This window comes from Microcaecilia unicolor, chromosome 2, assembly GCF_901765095.1.
Source record: "Microcaecilia unicolor chromosome 2, aMicUni1.1, whole genome shotgun sequence".
In the NCBI taxonomy this organism is placed as follows: Eukaryota; Metazoa; Chordata; class Amphibia; order Gymnophiona; family Siphonopidae; genus Microcaecilia; species Microcaecilia unicolor.
Window position 1 is genome coordinate 18754853 of NC_044032.1, and position 12920 is coordinate 18767772.

Genomic DNA, 12920 nt, shown 5'->3' on the forward strand with positions numbered 1-12920 from the left:
AAGCACTCACCTCGGAGGTGGCTGTACATATGTTTCTACCTTCTCGTACCTGTCCTTAATTCTTGGTACTGCAAAAATGATATCGATCCTCTTGCATTGTTGAATAGAAAGTTCAGCTATTTTGCAGCAGTTATGATACACACATGCTTGTGTTGTGGGGTAATGTGCAAAGCTCTGCCTCTGAGTATGAGTAGAGGGGAGGGTGGCGTGGTATGGGTGAAGGCTTTGCCTCAGGATAGTGATGATCGGGCCTACATGGTCACATGCATTGGCTCAGTTCTTTCTCTGCCTATTTGTGTAATACAGGTGCTGTTCTTAGTGCTTTAATGGCATCCAACCTAGATTTCTGTCAAAGCCTGTGGGCAGCTCTGTGCAGAGCTGTGGAGCGTCCTGTGGGTACCATCAGAAATTTGCTGATTGTTCTACAGTAGACTACCACTACATTTTACCCGTGTAATATGGCCAGTTTCTTATTTATTTTCAATATTTGTAGCCTGCACCATGCAGAGTTCTGAGTGGGTTATAGCAATGCAAGCATAATATTGCATAAAAATGCAATACACTCAAGACAAACTAGAAAAATGCAGTGCATAAAATAATAGGCTCACATAATTTGGGGGGGGGGGGGGGGGTGAGGCTGTCTGTTTACAATAAATGTTAGATGTCATCATCAAAAGCATGCTTTATAGATTCAAGACAAAAGAAAATCACAAGGCTGCCAGAACCCAGTGGGATGCCCCTTTGGATGCCTAGCCTCTGTGATCATGGCTGCAGGAGGGATATGAAGATGTAGGAAAGTGTACAGCAGAGCACTCTGGGACTTGGGACTTAGCTTTGTGATTATTGGCAAGTCAGGGCTGCTGGGATCTTGAGGTTGTAGTCATAAGTACATAAGTATTGCCATACTGGGAAAGACCAAAGGTCCATCGAGCCCAGCATCCTGTTTCCAACAGTGGCCAATCCAGGTCACAAATACCTGGCAAGATCCCAAAAATGTACAAAACATTTTATACTGCTTATCCCAGAAATAGTGGATTTTCCCCAAGTTCATTTAATAACGGTCTATGGACTTTTCCTTTAGGAAGCTGTCCAAACCTTTTTTAAACTCCGCTAAGCTAACTGCCTTTACCGCATTCTCTGGCAACGAATTCCAGAGTTTAATTACACGTTGAGTGAAGAAAAATATTCTCCGATTCGTTTTAAATTTACTACATTGTAGCTTCATCGCATGCCCCCTAGTCCTAGTATTTTTGGAAAGCTTGAACAGACGCTTCACATCTACCCGTTCAACTCCACTCATTATTTTATAGACCTCTATATCTCCTCTCAGCTGCCTTTTCTCCAAGCTGAAGAGCCCTAGCTGCTTTAGCCTTTCCTCATAGGGAAGTCGTCCCATCCCCTTTATCATTTTCGTCGTCCTTCTCTGCACCTTTTCTAATTCCACTATATCTTTTTTTGAGATGCGGCAACCAGAATTGAACACAATATTCGAGGTGTTTTCACACCATGGAGCGATTATAAAAAAAGGCATTATAACATCCTCATTTTTGTTTTCCATTCCTTTCCTAGTAACACCTAACATTCTATTTGCTTTCTTAGCCGCAGCAGCACACTGAGCAGAAGGTTTCAACGTATTATCAACAACGACACCTAGATCCCTTTCTTGGTCCGTGACTCCTAATGTGGAACCTTGCATGACGTAGCTATAATTCGGGTTCCTCTTTCCCACATGTATCACTTTGCACTTGCTCATGTTAAACGTCATCTGCCATTTAGACGCCCAGTCTCGTAAGGTCCTCTTGTAATTTTTCACAATCCTCCCGCGATTTTACGACTTTGAATAACTTTGTGTCATCAGCAAATTTAAGTACCTCATTAGTTACTCCCATCTCTAGGTCATTTATAAATATGTTAAAAAGCAGCGGTCCCAGCACAGACCCCTGGGGAACCCCACTAACTACCCTTCTCCATTGAGAATACTGACCATTTAACCCTACTCTCTGTTTTCTATCTTTTAACCAGTTTTTAATCCACAATAGAACACTACCTCCTATCCCATGACTCTCCAATTTCCTCTGGAGTCTAGTCACTTTTCCATGCTCTGGACACATGACTCATGTGATCCTTGCAGTTGCACTGGAGTGCAGGCTGCAGCAGACAGAAGATCCTTCAGCTCTCCTGCTATCTTTAGAGTTTTCCTCTTTCTAATTCCTTTTCACCTTTTGCTTTCTCCTCCATCCTTCATTGTCATGCTTGATTCTCATCCTCGTCTGCTTTCCAGTCTCCTTGTGTGTTCTCCTGCCTCCTCTCACTCGCACCCCCCCAACCACCACCACCACCGTCATACTTATTTTGTCATGCTCACTTGTCTGCCATCTTGCCTGTTCTTGCTCTTCCTCTTTCTATACCATCTGGATCAGTACACAATTTTCTGTTAGCCTTTGACATTTGGTTCTGGCTCTTGGATCTAAAGCTCACATTGAAGTTGAGCGCTCTGCAGAACATTCATGTTGTGGATAAGATTATGGCCCTCTCCTGTCCTTGCTGTGTTGTCAAGGAGTTTTGGCCTGAGCTTAGTTACAGAGTGATATTGGGTGGTAGGTGATGTATAAAGTATATGCAGAAAGGAGTGGCATGAAAAGACAACTTTATAAATCAATTGACTTTGCAGCAGTGATAGTTTTTAGTGTAAAGTCTTGCCATTCCACCTAGGCCAGTGGCGTTCAAGCACTTCATTGGGTCTTTCCTAACTGGTTGAGTTTTCTGACTATTCATAATGGGTTTAAGGACCAGTTTGATATATATGCAGAGTGCTTTTTTTGTGCCAGTACGCACCAGTACAGTGTACTGGCACATTTTTGTAAGGGCCGGCTCACCTGCCCGTTCCCTTCCATTCGTGCACCCGCCCCCCCCCCCCCCCCATACACACACATCCTCCCTCAGCTCCCCGAGTTTCCTTGATATCTATACCTGAAGTCCGCGGTGAACTGGCAGTAAAAACAGCTGGCAGGCAGGCTTGCCTCCTCGTCCTTCCCTCTCAGTGCGTCCCGCCTTCCTCTGATGTATTTTCCTTTCCGCGAGGGCAGGGCGCGCTGAGAGGGAAGGGAAGCGACGAGGAGGCAAGCCTGCCTGCCAACTGTTTCTACTGCCGGTTCGCCACGACTTCGGGTAAATTAAAGATCTTAAGGAAAGTGGGGGAGCTGAGGGTGGGGGGAGGCTTGGGGTTTGAACAAATTGCTGGAGGGCAGAGGAGAGAGGAGAATTGCTGGACATAGATTTGAGGGCAAGGCAGGGAAGAGAGAATTGCTGGACATGGATAGGAGGGGAGGGCAGAGGAGCGAGGAGACATGCTGGACGTGGATGGGAGGGCAGGGAAGAGAGAATTGCTGGACATGGATGGGAGGGAAGGGCAGGGGAGAGAGGAGAATTGCTGGACATGGATGGGAGGGCAGGGGAGAGAGAAGAATTGCTGCACATGGATGAGAGGGGAGGGCAGGGGAGAGAGGAGACATACTGGACATGGAGGGGAGGTCAGCGAAGAGATTCGTTGGACATGGATGGAAGGGGAGGGCAGGGGAGAGAGGGGAATCGTTGGGCATGGGTGAGAGGGGAGGGAAGGGGAGAGAGGAGACATGCTGGACATGGATGGAAGGGAGGGAAGACAGGAAGGAGATGCACATGGATGGGAGGGGAGGGCAGGGGAGAGAGGAGAAATACTGGAAATGGATGGAGAGGAGAGCAGGAGATAGAGGAGACTTGCTGGACATGGATGGATGGAGGAGTTGGCTGGGAGAGAGGAGAAATGCTGGACTTGGATTGAGGAGAGGTGAGTGAGAATTATTGCTTTATATGGATATAGGGGAAGGAAGAGAGAGGAGAAATGCTGGACATGGAGGGAAGGAAAGAAAAAAAGATGCACATGGATGGAGATGAGTACTGCGGGAGAGTGACGTCAGGAGATGGTTACGAACCCAGTGAGACACATTGGAATGTTGAAGGAGCAAGTTATTATATTAGATGAAAAAAAATCACGTTATTTTTTTCTCCTATACTAGTATAATATTTTCAATGATGTCTGCTTATATGCGCCGTGGCTGGTATAAGGGGTGTGGCTATAATAGGGGTGGAATCGTATGTGGTGACCTCACCCATAGTACCGGCACCTTTTTTTCTATAAAAAAAGCACTGTATATGCACAAGGAACTCATGTATACTCATTAGGGATATTCTATAAACAAGACAAGTTAAAGCAGGGTTTCCCAGGCTGCCTTGGTGAATCTACATCCAGTTAGATTTTTAGATGATTCACAACTGTATCTCATTCATATTTTCTGTCTCACCTTACATTTACAGCAATCCAGACAAGATACAAAAATGAAATATACAGTAAAAGATCAATTAAAACACACAAGTTCAAATCACATAGCATTCCAACTCACAGTAAATGCTACTTTTCATACAGTAATGATCTCAAGTAAGGTAATGACTCCAAGCCAGCCCTAATTACAGAAGATTCCCCATTGACGTAAATAGCATAGTGCTGTTTTTCCTCTTCTCGGTAGTCAGGAAATGTTTGCACAAACAGAACAATCTTGGCTAACTATCTCAGCATTAGATAGTAACCTTTCAAACTTCCACCAGAAGTTGGTTCCATATTTGTGGCACCCTATATGTAAAGATTGTCTTGTAGTTACCAGCCGACCATCTTTTCTAGATGACTCTTCTAGCAAAGCTCCCTGTCCTGTGCAATTTTTAAACTGTTCTGTAGGTAGTTCCCTGACCTTGTAAAACCCTACATGCCTGCCAGGTAGAGAAAGGGGAAGGGATTTGATATGCTGCCTTTCCGTGGTAAAATCAAAGGGATTTACATAAAATATAGAGAACATTAAACTGTATCCATTACTCTGCCAGCAACCAATGGAGTGCATTCAAGATTGGTGTTGTCTGCTTGTCTTGCAAATTGTATTTCATCACAACTTAATCTATCAAATTCTGCATGAAAGGGGTAATTAAATAAAGTGAACATTAATATTTATGCATTGACATGTTTATTATAAAACTTGATATACCGCTATTTCTAAGCGTAGGTCGTCATGGTTTATAAATTCAGAATAAAATAAATTACACAAGAGAAGAACCAAACAACCAAGAACAACAGAACCTAACAATGCCACCCACCATCTGGACCAGATGGTATACATCCAAGGGAACTCAAAGAACTCGAGCATGAAATTGCTGATCTGCTGTTAATAATTAATCTGTCTTTAAAATCGTCTGTAATACCTGAAGATTGGAGGGTGGCCAGTGTGATTTTGACTTTTAAAAAGGGTTCCAGGGGTGAGCCGGGAAATTACAGACTGGTAAGCCTGACACCAGTGCTGAGAAATTATAAAAACTATTAAAAGAATAAAATTACAGAACACAAACAGGCTTATTTTCGAAAGAGAAGGGCGCCCATCTTTCGACACAAATCGGGAGATGGGCGTTCTCCCAGGGTCGGCCAAATTGGCATAATTGAAAGCCGATTTTGGGTGTCCTCAACTGCTTTCCATCGTGGGGACAACCAAAGTTCACGGGGGCGTGTCGGAAGCATAGCGAAGGCGGGACTTGGGTGTGCCTAACACATGGGTGTCCTCGACCAATAATGGAAAAAAGAAGGGTGTCCCTGATGAACACTTGGACGACTTTACCTGGTCCTTTTTTTCTTATGCGCCCTAAATGACCAGATGACCACTGGAGGGAATTGGGGATTACTTCCCCTTACTCCTGGTTTTTTGAAAACATTATTGGAACTATAACCAGTGATTTGGGGATTATTTGTGTTTGATATTCCTACATACTTGTGGCATCCACTGGAGAAGCGTGGAAAGTCTGGCCTAGGGAAGCCTAAGAATTGGTTTCAGTATGACTGGGATAAGCTAGGAAAATAAGGAAATGAAAGCACTTCTCAATATTCACAGCCATCAATGCTCCCAATTCCCCCTTTCCTTCCCACTTTTTATTAGTACATGCATTGCTTAAGAGAGTAATCCTCGGATTCTTTTAATAAAAGGAGTGGATACTGAGCCTTGGGAAATATGGCATATACCAAAAACCATAGGAGCTAACTTTTCATAATGTTCGGGTGCTAAACTTAATGGAAATTACCCCTCCCTGAATGCAGTCAGAGTTTGCTCAATATTGGGGGTGCTCAAGCACCCATAGAGCTGGCTCCTATGCCAAAAACCTTAGCAAAATCACAGCCAATGTATAACAAATAGATCATGTGAAATGCATAGAAAATAGGAACTGGGGATTTCTGTTTCTCTTTGTCCTGTAGTCAGTGTTTGATCTACAGTCCAATGTATTGAATACATTGTAAGCTCTATCGAGTAGGGACTGCCTTTCATGTGTCTTGTGTACAACATTGTGTAAGTCTGATAATGCTATAGAAATCAGTAATAGCTGGTGTCCCTGGGGCTGGTGCTAGGAACCTGTTCGTTTTTAGGAGGGTGTTTAGTTTGCAGTTTTGCTAGTTCACCTTTGGAAGGAGTGGTGGATGCCAAAGAAGACAAAACCATCAAAAAAACTGAAGAAAGCCTGGGATAAGCATTAGAGAGGATCCTCAGCTGCAGAGACATGAAAGAAAGCCAGAGATCAGATGGGGTTAATGGCACTGCAAGAAGACGCAAACTGGACAGCCTGGATGGCCTTCGGTCATTAGCTCTTTTATATTTCTATTTATTTTCAGGACTTCACTGTTCATTCTCACTATTTCATATAGTCTAAACACTTTCATTTCTGCTGTATTGTCTCTTTGTTTTGACGAATGTTCCCCATTAAATGTTAATTTAATCTGTTTTAAGGCAACCCTTTGGATATAAAGGTATGTTTAGGAAGATATATGCGCTGGTTGTATTTCTTTTCTGTACACATGGTGCCTTTGCATGTTTGATTCATCCTTTGAACATAGGTGGAGTTGTTTCCCTTTTGGGGTCACGTTTTTGTTTCACTGGTAATTCTTTGATCTTTGTAGCATTTACTGTAGACGTTCTGCTCTCCTAGCCATGAGTCATGGCTCAGAATCTCCTGTGGCTTTCAAGTGTTTCCCATATGGTTGGTGTTCTCTCAGATTACAGATAGGCTCTGCTAGAATAAAAGATCTCCCTAACTTGTCCGCTGCTGTGTAGTACATTTCCTCTCTGTGTCTTTGGAGGAGCTTGATTTGTGTGTTCTGACTATTCTGGGAGCTTTTGTGCATGAAGGGTTTTGGATGATACACCTTAATCATGGTGCTCCCTTCACTGATTTATTACTTTTATTGTGAAAATGCCCTTATTTTGCATGTCTTCTTTATCCTATACATAGCCCTTCCCAGTGAGCACCTGTACCTCTCTCATAACATATCCAAGTCTTGATACGTAACATATCTGTTTCTTCTTAGCTAGTGTTTTAGACTGTACACCTGCTGCTCTGTCAATATTTATGCAACTGGGGTCTCGCAGCACCAGCTCGGTTCCTGGGGTGCAGACACCCCTTGAACCCGGGCCATAACCAATCTCTTCAACACACACAGTTTCTGTTCTTTCCACTCGAGATTGTAAGCAGGCCGGATAAGGATCCGGAAGGGTTTTAAGTTGGGCTTCACCAGGACTCTCGACCAGTCCAGGAGTAACTATGCCTTCACTCCAAAGAACCACACAGTACTCCAAGGATTGAGTTTAATGCAAACAAAACTTTACTTGATTCCAGCAACAGTTAGTTAAATTGAACTTCGTATTTCTGGAAGTGAAACAGTTCTGATAGCTTCTACACAGGTTACATCTAACAAGTCCGTCATTTCTTCAGGAAAACTCCCAGTTGACTTCTCCCGTAGGTATACATGCATAGAATTGGTAGTTTTTAGTATGTATATATATTTACAACTTCTTCTGTCCATTACCCCATCCCTTTGGGCTTCATAATCCAAGGTTAAGCCTGCAATGATTTTTGATTGCAAGCTGACTCTGGACCAGAACCTCCCTTCTGTCCTCACTTCCAGGGTTTCACTTCTCAGAGCTTGCTCCTGCTTCTTGGATGGGTTCCCCTTACCTACTCGGAGCTCTCCTCTCTTTTTCTGTTACTGCTTTTAGGGGCAGAAACAGCTTCTATTTCCAGCCTTAAATTATATGGTCTTTCCAGGACGACCCTTCTCCTCTAGGGGTAGAGGCAACCCAAGACCTTGTGCACTCCCCATCCACAATATTTATTACTTCTTCACTCCTCCCACCTTGTCACTTAACAGCAGCAAGTTCCATCTGCAACTTACTTGAGAGCCCACACCCCTTGGGATGAATACTCTTAACACTCACAACTCCAGAACTCTGATGAACTCTAACATACCTTTTAGTAATACCCATTATAATGGGGAATTACACTTAGTTTTATCCCGTTCCTGAGCTTTTGAAACCAGTTCATTTTCCATTTTGTTGCTGTGACTTCAAGACCCTGGTAACCTTTACATGTTCATACTCTGATCTCAAAATGTAAAAACTGTACATTTCTCTAGTGTGTTTATTCCTCGGTATGGATCAGAACTTGTCTAACCTCCTGCACTTCTGTGCAGTGTTTGTTTTGTGTACTTACCTTGTACAGTCTCTAATTTAACTTTCAGAAGAAGTGAGGGCAGCATATTAGATGCAAACTGGTTGTGACTTCTGTATGATTTGGAGCTCTGGAATCTTTTCCAGCTTTTCTTAATATACACTTTCATCTTATAGATTCTTCTGATTTTTACCACAGATTGGTTCTGGTGGCATTTTTGCTAACTGAATTGTCATCAAGCGTATGATTTCCATCTCCATCATTCCATTTTGATTGCAAGACATCTCATCTGTCCTCGGAAGCCTCCTCTAAACTGGCTAATCCCCTGATTAGTGTGTGAATCCAATGAACAGGCATAGCATTAAGGAAAGGTAATTATAGAGAATGTGTTATAACATTGACTAATGTACAAGAAAAGCCTTTTGTGAAAAGTATAAACGATAAAATGATTTTTCAACCTTTTTTCCATTCACTTTCTTTTTCAGCTCATAGAATTTCTAAGGGAGAGGAAGGGGGATAGTAGATGACATTTTCTATGTATGTATGTATGTTTCTATGTTCCTATACCGGGCAATCAGCTACATAGCGGACACAGTCAACAAATTTCTTAATCTGACTGCCCCAGCAGGCTCGGAGTTGAATCTAATGGACATCAGTCTGTTCTTTGTACTTTATCATTGGGATAATGTGTAAGGATCCTAATCCTTTATTTTCCCCAGGATTAGGTTCTAGTATATTTAAAAGATGGGACTAAAGGGGTCAGTCTTATTGGGGGTCAATTTGAGGATGAAGCTGTTGTATCCTTTGAGGCCCTAGGGCAGAGTTAACAGCTTTTCCCCAACTGACAGATTTGCTTATGCTCAGTTAGTTCACTTCTTAACCTCAAGGGAAATAAAGCCTAGGGTTTTGAAGGTTGACTCTTTTTGTGGTGGAAATTTGCAAAGATTTTCTGTTTTATGTAAATAGTTGGAGTGATACTGCACCATCATTATACCTGCATATTTATTTTTCTCACTTAATATGCTGCACTTCACAAACATATCCGAGCAGTGTACAATCAAGATATAAAACTGTAAATAAAACTAAATAAAAACTATACAAATTACAGACGAACAGGCACAAAAGGGAAGGAATACATAGCACAACAATTTGAAACTAATCATAACCATGTAATCCATGCATTTAAATGGGAAAGGTTTTTTAATCTTGTATTTCACTAATGGACAAGACCCCTTTCATTCTCTCCCAGATATCATACTACAGTTCCTGTATCCTCTTTATCACCTAGGGTTGCAAACATTCTCCATCAGAGTACACCTCACTGCACTCTTAACCCATCATATTGTCCTAGAAGGTCTAATGTCTCACTATCCCGTAATTTCTAGATTCACGAAGGGTTGTCTTCATGTCAGACTACCAATATAGAATTCTCTTATGCCATAGGACTTTACCTCTTATTAAACCACCATTTGAGCACATGGAATCCTAATCTCTGAGTCTTACCTGTAAGTTTCTATTATCAATTTCACTGAAGTAATTAGCAATTACTTCAGTGGAAGAATCGGTGAACTTTCAAGCCTTAGACACATACCAACCTTCCACTTAATTCATCATCATAATAAAGTATTGCTCCATGCTCATCCTACTTTTATCTCAGTGAGGAAATGGTGCTGCTTGCCCTTTTTTTATCCTAAACCACACAAGCTTCTGCATGAGAAGTCCCTCCACACTTTGATTTCTAATCTTTTAAGAGACGAGAATCCATTTACAGTCCATGTAGTCTATGAAGCTGTTCATTTCCTTCATTCCCAACAGACTTGACTTATTAATTTTGTTTGGCCTTTGCTCACACCTTATTCAGTAGTAGCTAGTTAAATAGTTATTCGGTTCTGTTAAACAGGGCTGCTATCCTTCTGGCTGATAACATAAGAATAGCCATACTGGGTCAGACCAATGGTCCGTCTAGCCCAGTATCCTGCTTTCAAACAGTGGCCAATCTATGTCACAAGTACCTGGCAAAAACCCAGTCAAACATCTACTATAATAAAACGCACCCTCAACGTTCTGAGGACAAAGGTACTGAACTCAAAGCACAACGATAAAGGGTTCGTAACTTCATGGTGGTGAAGCCATCCCACTATGAATTTGTGCCCCGCCCTCGCGTCAAACGTCATGACGACAAACGAACCCTTTAACATTGTGCTGTGACTTCAGAAACTTGGCACACAGAACGTTAAGGGTGACAACGAACGAATCGCAAACAAGCAGGGGGAACAGTATGTTTCCCTACTCCTTCCACTGGATGTCCAACACCCACCCCATGCACCGCCCACCACCCAAAGACAAGCACGAAAAAACACACAAAAAAAAGAAGCCCCGCTCCAACATGCTGGAGGTGCAACACCCACCCCCGCGCCGCACCTCCACCAACCCACCCACGAAAAACAAGGAAACAAAAAAAACCAAAACCCACCCCTACCCACCCACCGACGCTTAGCTTTGCCGCCGGGGAACCCGAAACCCCGCAACAACAAGTCCTGTCTTCTGCCTCCAGCGTGATTTTCACCATTACTAGCCTCTGCAAGCAGGGCTTCTGTGCGTCTTGACGTCCTGCACGTGCAGGACGTCAGACGCACAGAAGCCCGCCCTGCACAGGCTACCAATGCAGAACATCACGTCGGAGTCAGCAAAGCAAACAACAGAGGAATTCTGCTGGCGGGATTTCGGGTCACCCGCCAGCAAAACTACAAAACGGTAGGGTGGGATGTGGGGGGGGGGGGCGGCATCGCACGGCGGCGGGTGCCTCGCACAGAGAACAATCCAACGAAAACTTTGCTAGCGCCCGTTTCATATGTGTCAGAAACGGGCCTTTATAACTAGTTATTAAATAAGAGCTACCGTGAGAGCAGCTCTTTTGAAATCTGCTTCACTGGAAAACATCTGTTCTCTGTAGACGACAGGATTAACCAGACACACAGTCCCTCCCACCTTTGAGAGGTGCAGTACTGTTTGCACTGAAGACACTGCTACACACACAGGAAAGACTGCACTTAGAATTTTACCCTTGTCTCAGATCTTTGGGAGACCTGTTCCACCCTAGCCCTGTCTGATGGCATCACCTATCTGGGTGCCTGATTAGTCCTGCTGTCTATGGCAAACACCTGTGACAGGTAAGCAGCTTTGCTTTCTGAAAAATACATTTTTTTTAAAGATAACATTTCCTTTGTAGTACAGACTGTGCCAGACAGACTTTTACAGTCTGTGTCCTGAAAATAGCAAACACATCAAGTACTGAATTTTATACCACATTCATATCGTATACTATGAATGTGAGTGTTGTGTTTCTCAGTGTGGGAGGGGAAGACATCCTAAAGTTGAATTTGGAGCGTAAAATGTTGGTAATATTGTTGGTTTAATCATGAATTGAAACCAAAGGAGAGGGCAGATCGATGTGGTTCCAAAACAGGTGGTTTATTGAAGGATGAGTTAGTTTAATTGTCATCCTTCAATAAACCACCTGTTTGGAACCACGTTGGTCTGCCCCCTCATTTGATTTTGTTTCTGTGTTGCGGACTGTCATTAGGAGGACACTTCTGTTCTTAATCATGAATTGATAATTAATGTGACTGTAGGGCAGACTGAACGGCCCATCATCTACTGTGTTACTATGTAGTACATACAGAATGTGAATCTAGACCTGATTAGCACTAAATGATGATCTGCATTTTATTAAGGATAATTTTCATTGATCTAGTAATAAGTTCAGGATGTGCTCTAGAAGTGCTTTTTTTCATAGATATTGCAATACAGCTTTGTTGTCAGAAAAACAGCTCCTCCTTCTCCTAGGCTTCTCTCAGTTGCTTGTACAATCATATTATGCCGACGCTTTCTGGTTCCTTTCTTTGAATAAATACTTTTATGAGTGAGCAGCTGTCACTTCATGGCTGTTGGCCCGAAGCACTAAAGAAGGGACATGCTGGTTAAAGAGAGCTCTAAATTTGCCGGTGGCATTTGGTTGCCATATTCACCCCTCACAGAGTGAGCAGGTGCTCACGGCTATGCCGGCCTCCCCAGGCCTATGATTTACATGATGTATCCTGATTGGCTGCCCACCCACTCAGCCAGGGGGATTATGATGTGTCAGGTAGCCCCTGAATTTTGTCTTGGAGGAGCACTTGGTTTGAATTTTAGTCAGGAGAGGAGGAGAGACAGCCCTGAGTGTCAGAGAAGGCTTTTAAGGTTTACCATTGATAAGGTTCTGCTAGGCTGATGTTGAAGAGGTGGCGATAGGGAAGATATGCTGTAACCCCTAGGTGAGATGGCTATTTCCTTCACCACATATTCAAACATTAGGCATT

General features: G+C 43.1%; 1 protein-coding gene across 1 annotated transcript in view; it reads left to right on the forward strand.

The window, feature by feature from the left end:
• Positions 1-8759: 8759 nt before the first annotated feature.
• The window catches only part of FAM214B (family with sequence similarity 214 member B), a 149807-nt gene continuing 145646 nt past the window's right edge, over positions 8760-12920 (forward strand). Inside the window, exon 1 of the mRNA XM_030192820.1 lies at positions 8760-8933. The gene's annotated coding sequence lies outside the window, so the exon portion shown is untranslated. The remainder of the gene's footprint in view (positions 8934-12920) is intronic.